Below are 6,004 nucleotides of genomic sequence, written 5' to 3' on the forward strand. Positions count from 1 at the left end.
ACCCCCCCTCCAACCGCAAGAAATGCAAAACTTGCGCCCACATCTCCCCCTCACTTCCCTCCAAGGCCCCAAGTGATCCTTCCATATCCATCAGAAATTCACCTGCACCTCCACACACATCATATACTGCACCCAATGTGGCCTCCTATACATTGGGGAGTCAGGCCGCCTACTTGCGGAACGTTTTAGAGAACACCTCTGGGACACCCGCACCAACCAACCCAACCGCCCCGTGGCTGAACACTTTAACTCCCCCTCCCACTCCTCCAAGGACATGCAGGTCCTTGGCCTTCTCCATCGTCAAACCATGGCAACACGACTCCTGGAGGAAGAGCACCTCACCTTCCGCCTAGGAACCCTCCAATCACAAGGGATGAATACAGATTTCTCCAGCTTTCTTATTTCCTCTCCCCCCACCTTTTCTCAGTCCCAACCCTCAAACTCAGCACCGTCTTCTTAACCTGCAATCTTCTTACCTACAGCAAGGCCATTTTTACCCACTAATAGTCCCTATTATCAGAGGTATAGCTTTTCTTCTTCTCTGGCATTTTCTCAATAATCCCTTTTTCTGCCAAACAATTTTTTTCCTCTCTCTCTCTCTCTCTCTGAGATCCATCTTGACCTATTTGCTCACTCGTTATATGGACATACCCTTGCCATCGACATAAATACCACTTTTTTTCTCGATGTTAGCAGTTCTAAAACAAGGTCACTGGACTCATAAAGTCGACTCTGTTTTCTCTACACAGATGTTGTCAGACCTACTGAGTTTCTCCAGCAATTTCTGCCTTTGTCTCAGATTTCCAGTATCCTCAGTTGTTTGTTTCATTGTTGCACCCAGAATCATGGTGTTCTGCCCCTCTCACTGTGCATGAAACACTTTTCCTCATTCATTTCTCTTCCGTCTAATCTCCATTAACACAACTACCTTCTATGAATTCTACACATGTAATGTCACAGCGAAGGTTATTGCCGCAAATGAACGTTCATGTTGTAGATTTATTAATATTGTTTGAAGATAGGCCAATGAACAGGAAAACAGAAAACCAGAATAAACATACACTTGTCTCTTTATCTAGTTGACAAGGTGCAATAAGTGGTGTGCCTCAGGAATTGGTGCTGGGACCTCAACTTAGAATCAAGGGATAGAAGGTATGGTAGCCAAATTTGCCATAGGTTGGAAAGTAATTGGTAAAGTGGACATAAGAAGGTTACAAAAAGGTACAGATAGTTTAAGTGAGTGGGAAAAAAAAGATTTCCATGTGTAGAGTAATGTGGGAAAGTATGAACTTGTCAATTTTGTCAGGAAGAATATAAAACGCAGATTATCTAAACAGTGAGGTTGCAAAGCTCTGAGATGCAAAGCAATTTGGGCAAATGGTGGATGGGAAGGGCTGTTCTTCAAATTGTTGAATACCCATTCACCTATTGAGGGTCAAGACAGGATATAGGCTGGAGCTCCAAAATCGTAAAGTTGGTCCTCTGATGCTATGATCTATTGGTGGACATAAGCGTGCATAACCTAACCAATATGGTATCCAGCAGAGTTCACATCAAAGGTGTGCATGTGTTCCATGGACAGTATTTGGAACCAAAGGGACAAAACTAATACCCGAACTGGAAGCACTACCAAGCCCAATTACATCACCAAGGTTTTGATCCTTCGGAGAAAGTTATTGTTGTACCATTACTTCAAACTTGTTTCTAGAGTTCTGGAATCATTGTTCTGACCTCAGAATTGTGTCACCATTTATCAAAGCAGGAGAGATTTAGTCTCCCAGACCTCATATATACAGTAGCATATCAAATAAATAAAAACAAATAAGTAACATAGTGAAATTATATTATGTTATTGATGCTTTAGGACATTTCACATTTTGTTCCTATCGATCAATTACTTATGATGTGTAGTTGTTCTTAATTGTAACTTAACAGGACAGCCACATTGTGCACAGCAACATCTCACCTATCCATCCAATTTAAAATAAACAACCACTTGCATCAAATAATGACTTTCACAATCTCAAAATGTTCCAACTAGTCGATTAATTACTTTTGAGCCTTGATTATGAAGGATGTTGGAATCTCACAGAAATGGTTCCCGGGTGTCTATCATTTTCTGGGATGATCTGTTGAAATTCTGACAGTGTTGGCACAGGAAGGCAATAACCTTAAACCAATAAAGCACCCTCCCCTATAAAAGCAAATTACTGCGGATGCTGGAATCTGAAACCAAAAGAGAAAATGCTGGAAAATCTCAGCAGGTCTGGCAGCATCTGTAAGGAGAGAAAAGAGCTGACGTTTTGAGTCTAACTGACCCTTTGTCAAAGCTTTGACAAAGGGTCAGTTAGACTCGAAACGTCAGCTCTTTTCTCTCCTTACAGATGCTGCCAGACCTGCTGAGATTTTCCAGCATTTTCTCTTTTGGTTTCAAGCTCCTCTTGCTGATTACCCACACCTCCCCACGACCCTGCACAATACTATTGGGATATCAAGATCTAAATTACACTTGTTTTGTAAAATCAAGTTAAGAAATGGACTCATTATAAAATAATAACTTAATATTTGCTTCCATTTTAAATAATGAAAACTCATTAAGGCTATTACTTCTAGGCAGATCCAATACATACAATCAATGAAGAAAAGCCAGTCTCAAGAGAGAAAATAAATTCATTATGAAGCTAAAACATTAGCTGCAATCCCAAAGTCTACAATCAATATGGCAGCAAATTTGCTCTTGATTGAACTGCTGTGGTAAAAATTGAGTTTGCGAAATAATACAAAAGATTGCAAATCACAGCAAAACAAAATTACAAGTTCATGATTCTCCATTCATTCTTGCAGGTTACAGGTTATTCAATTGAAAGTTGTGTAAGGTGGGGCAAAACGTCCCATCAGATACCCTGGACTAAAACCCTCTGAACTTGTGACACGAGTTTGTGGAATTCACATTTCAGCTAAGATTCACTGAGCTCTCTGGCTGAGACAAACTAGCCAAAATGCAAACCCAGGGACAGCTATCTGGAATAAGAGTTTAAATCTAAAGGAAGACCTACACAAATGCTTCAGCTAAAAGACAATGAACACAAGCCTGCAGTGCAAACAACCGAAACATTCTGGAGTCTACAAAACTACAAAACTATTCAGCTTTTAATCGTTTGCTCGGATGCAGAGTTACTGAACATTCCTCACTATTGTACAACATGCAAACCTGCTTGCCTTGAATAAGAAAGCCGTCACACTGTCAGCAACACCTTAACCTACACCCATCTAAGAGAAATAATGGACATTCAAAACAATTGGAAACCCACTCACTTTAATTGGAGAACCATTCACACCTCATCTAATACTCATGAAGCTTATTCAGCACTGAGAGGAGGAACAACAGCTCAGTGATCAAATCCAGACTTGGTGGGAGATAAAACTGGTCCCTTCCATGGGGAGTGCCCTGCACCATTGGCCCCGAAGCCCACCCTTCCTACCCTATCTTACTGAGCTAGGACAGAGGGTCTGGATGACCTTACGCTCACCCCCAAAATGAGTTCTGTTAGCTGGGATAGTGGTGGATATTGCTGGCACTGCCACCAGTTGGTGTCTTGGCTCTCCAGCCACTTCTCTTCAGTATGTGGAGGTTCGTGGATGATAAGATTGCTCGCTCTCGTTTTCCTGAGTCTGCAACTGGCTGTAGCTGATTCTCTTGATGCTGGCTGGATCTCTTACTGAAACCCCAGAGATCAGGGTTCCCAGTTATACTGACTTGTCGGTTTGTCTTATCTCCCACCAAGTCTGGATTTGATCACTGAGCTGTTGTTCCTCCTCTCAGTGCTGAATAAGCTTCATAAGTATTAGGTGAGGTGTGAATGGTACTCCAATTAAAGTGAGTGGGTTTCCAATTGTATTCTGTAGGTTAAGGTGTTGCTGATGGTGTGACGGCCTTCTTATTCAAGGCAAGCAGGTTTGCATGTTGTACAATAGTGAGGAATGTTCAGTAATTCTTTTGCTAACTTCTCTGACTCCATTTCTAGTGATAGGTTTTTGATTAATTTCTATAGCAATCCCCACTGGTTCTCACAGTTACCTTGATTACCCTTCTCTCACTCCACTTCCTGTTAGGCCCCTACTCTAATCTCCCAGTTTTTCTTTCTTCTTTGTACACCCTTTGAAAATGTCTCATTCCAAACCAGAACTTCTGATTAGTCATCCTTTTTTTTCCAACTGAAGAGTTGACCTCACACGGCTGACTATGCTTATTCACTTTTCCGGATTTCTTCACTTACCCTTTTGCCTATCTCGCAGAATCACAACAGGTTTCCCTCATCTTTTCTTATCTTTCACTCCACCACCCTTTGTATTCAATCAATCATCTTCTAACTTCCCCAGCACAAAGGAACCATCAAGCATATCTTTCCCTTCCCTACCCTTCCAGGGGACCATTCCCTCAACAGCACTCTGGACCACTCTTCAATCTCATGTGACAGTCTCTCTTTTCTTTTCAACCAAAAGCACAACTTCAAAATTTATAGATAAAATAAAGAACTGCAGATGCTGGAGATCAGAAACACAAACAGAAATTGCTTTGGAAACTCAGCACTGTGGGAAGAAAGCAGACTTAGTATTTCAACGCACTCAAAACACACTCTACATTCTTCCCATAGATGCTGCCGGACGTGCTGAGTTTCCAAATCTGCTTGTGTTTCTGCCAGAACAGTGAGTTTCACCCTGAATTTATAGATCTCAGTATAGTCATTGAAGACCTTCATAACTCAGACGCTATCTCTGTCTCACAGCACCTTCCTGTAAAAAGACAAGAAATATAACATCTGTCCTTTTATTTTGTCACTTTCCAATGTCCAAGGTGCCAAGCAATTGCTCACGTAGGCTAAACTTTACTTCTTTCAGTTTAGTACAGTCATTCCACCATAAGCACAAGGGTTCAATTTCTGAGAACTCCTGTGAATGATGAAATTTACAAGTGCTGAGCCTGTTAAAAATACAAAATTGCAGATATTCAAGTTTATCCTTGAATCTTGAATTTTGTTGCTCCTTATCTTTTGGTGCGGATAGGTGAATTGAGAGTCATGAACTCTTCGATAATGAGGATTTACTGGACACCGAATTCACTGCTCACAATATAGGTTTCTCTACACTGAAGAGACCTAACCTAGATTAGACTACTGTATAAAACAAACCTCCCTTCAGTTTGCAAGAATGACCGAGCTTCTGGTCACATATAGTTTTACCTTGACCCATTTTTACTCTGACCTCAGCCTTCTACACTGAGCTTCAGTGGAATTGTAAATTCAAACAGCAGCACCTCATCTTTTGAAGAAAACTTTCCATCTCCTGCATTTTGACTGAATACGATAACTTCAGAACATAACCTCTGACCTTTACTTCCAGATGGTAGCTTTTGGTTACACCTATTCTTACTTTTGTTCCTTATCTCATTATTATTTTTCTTTTTGTTTTGTTTCCCTTTTGTCACTTAATCTATCCTGTTTTCCTCTTTGTTCTTTCCTCCTTCATTCGTTTGAAATCTGTTACACCTCTAACTGCTTCCAACTCTAATGAAAGATCATCGAGCTGCAATGTTAACACTACATACTGGTTTGTTCTTTCAGGCTCAGGAAATAGAGAGCAGGCCTGTTTCTGTATACCATACCATCCCTAGTGGGAAAAGCAGTCACTCACCTGTGATTTTAAAGTGTATTGCCAATTAACATTGGGTGGCACGGTGGCTCAGTGGTTAGCACTGCTGCCTCACAGTGCCAGAGACCTGGGTTCAATTCCCGCCTCAGGCAACTGACTGTGTGGAGTTTGCACATTCTTCCCGTGTCGGCGTGGGTTTCCTCCAGGTGCTCCGGTTTCCTCCCACAGTCCAAAAATGTGCAGGTTAGGTGAATTGGTCATGCCCGTAGTGTTAGGTGCAGGGGTAAATGTAGGGGAATGGGTCTGGGTGGGTGTGCTTTGGCAGGTCGGTGTGGACTTGTATGGGCCAAAGGGC

The sequence above is a fragment of the Chiloscyllium plagiosum genome, chromosome 26 (genome assembly GCF_004010195.1).
Source record: "Chiloscyllium plagiosum isolate BGI_BamShark_2017 chromosome 26, ASM401019v2, whole genome shotgun sequence".
Taxonomy (NCBI): domain Eukaryota; kingdom Metazoa; phylum Chordata; class Chondrichthyes; order Orectolobiformes; family Hemiscylliidae; genus Chiloscyllium; species Chiloscyllium plagiosum.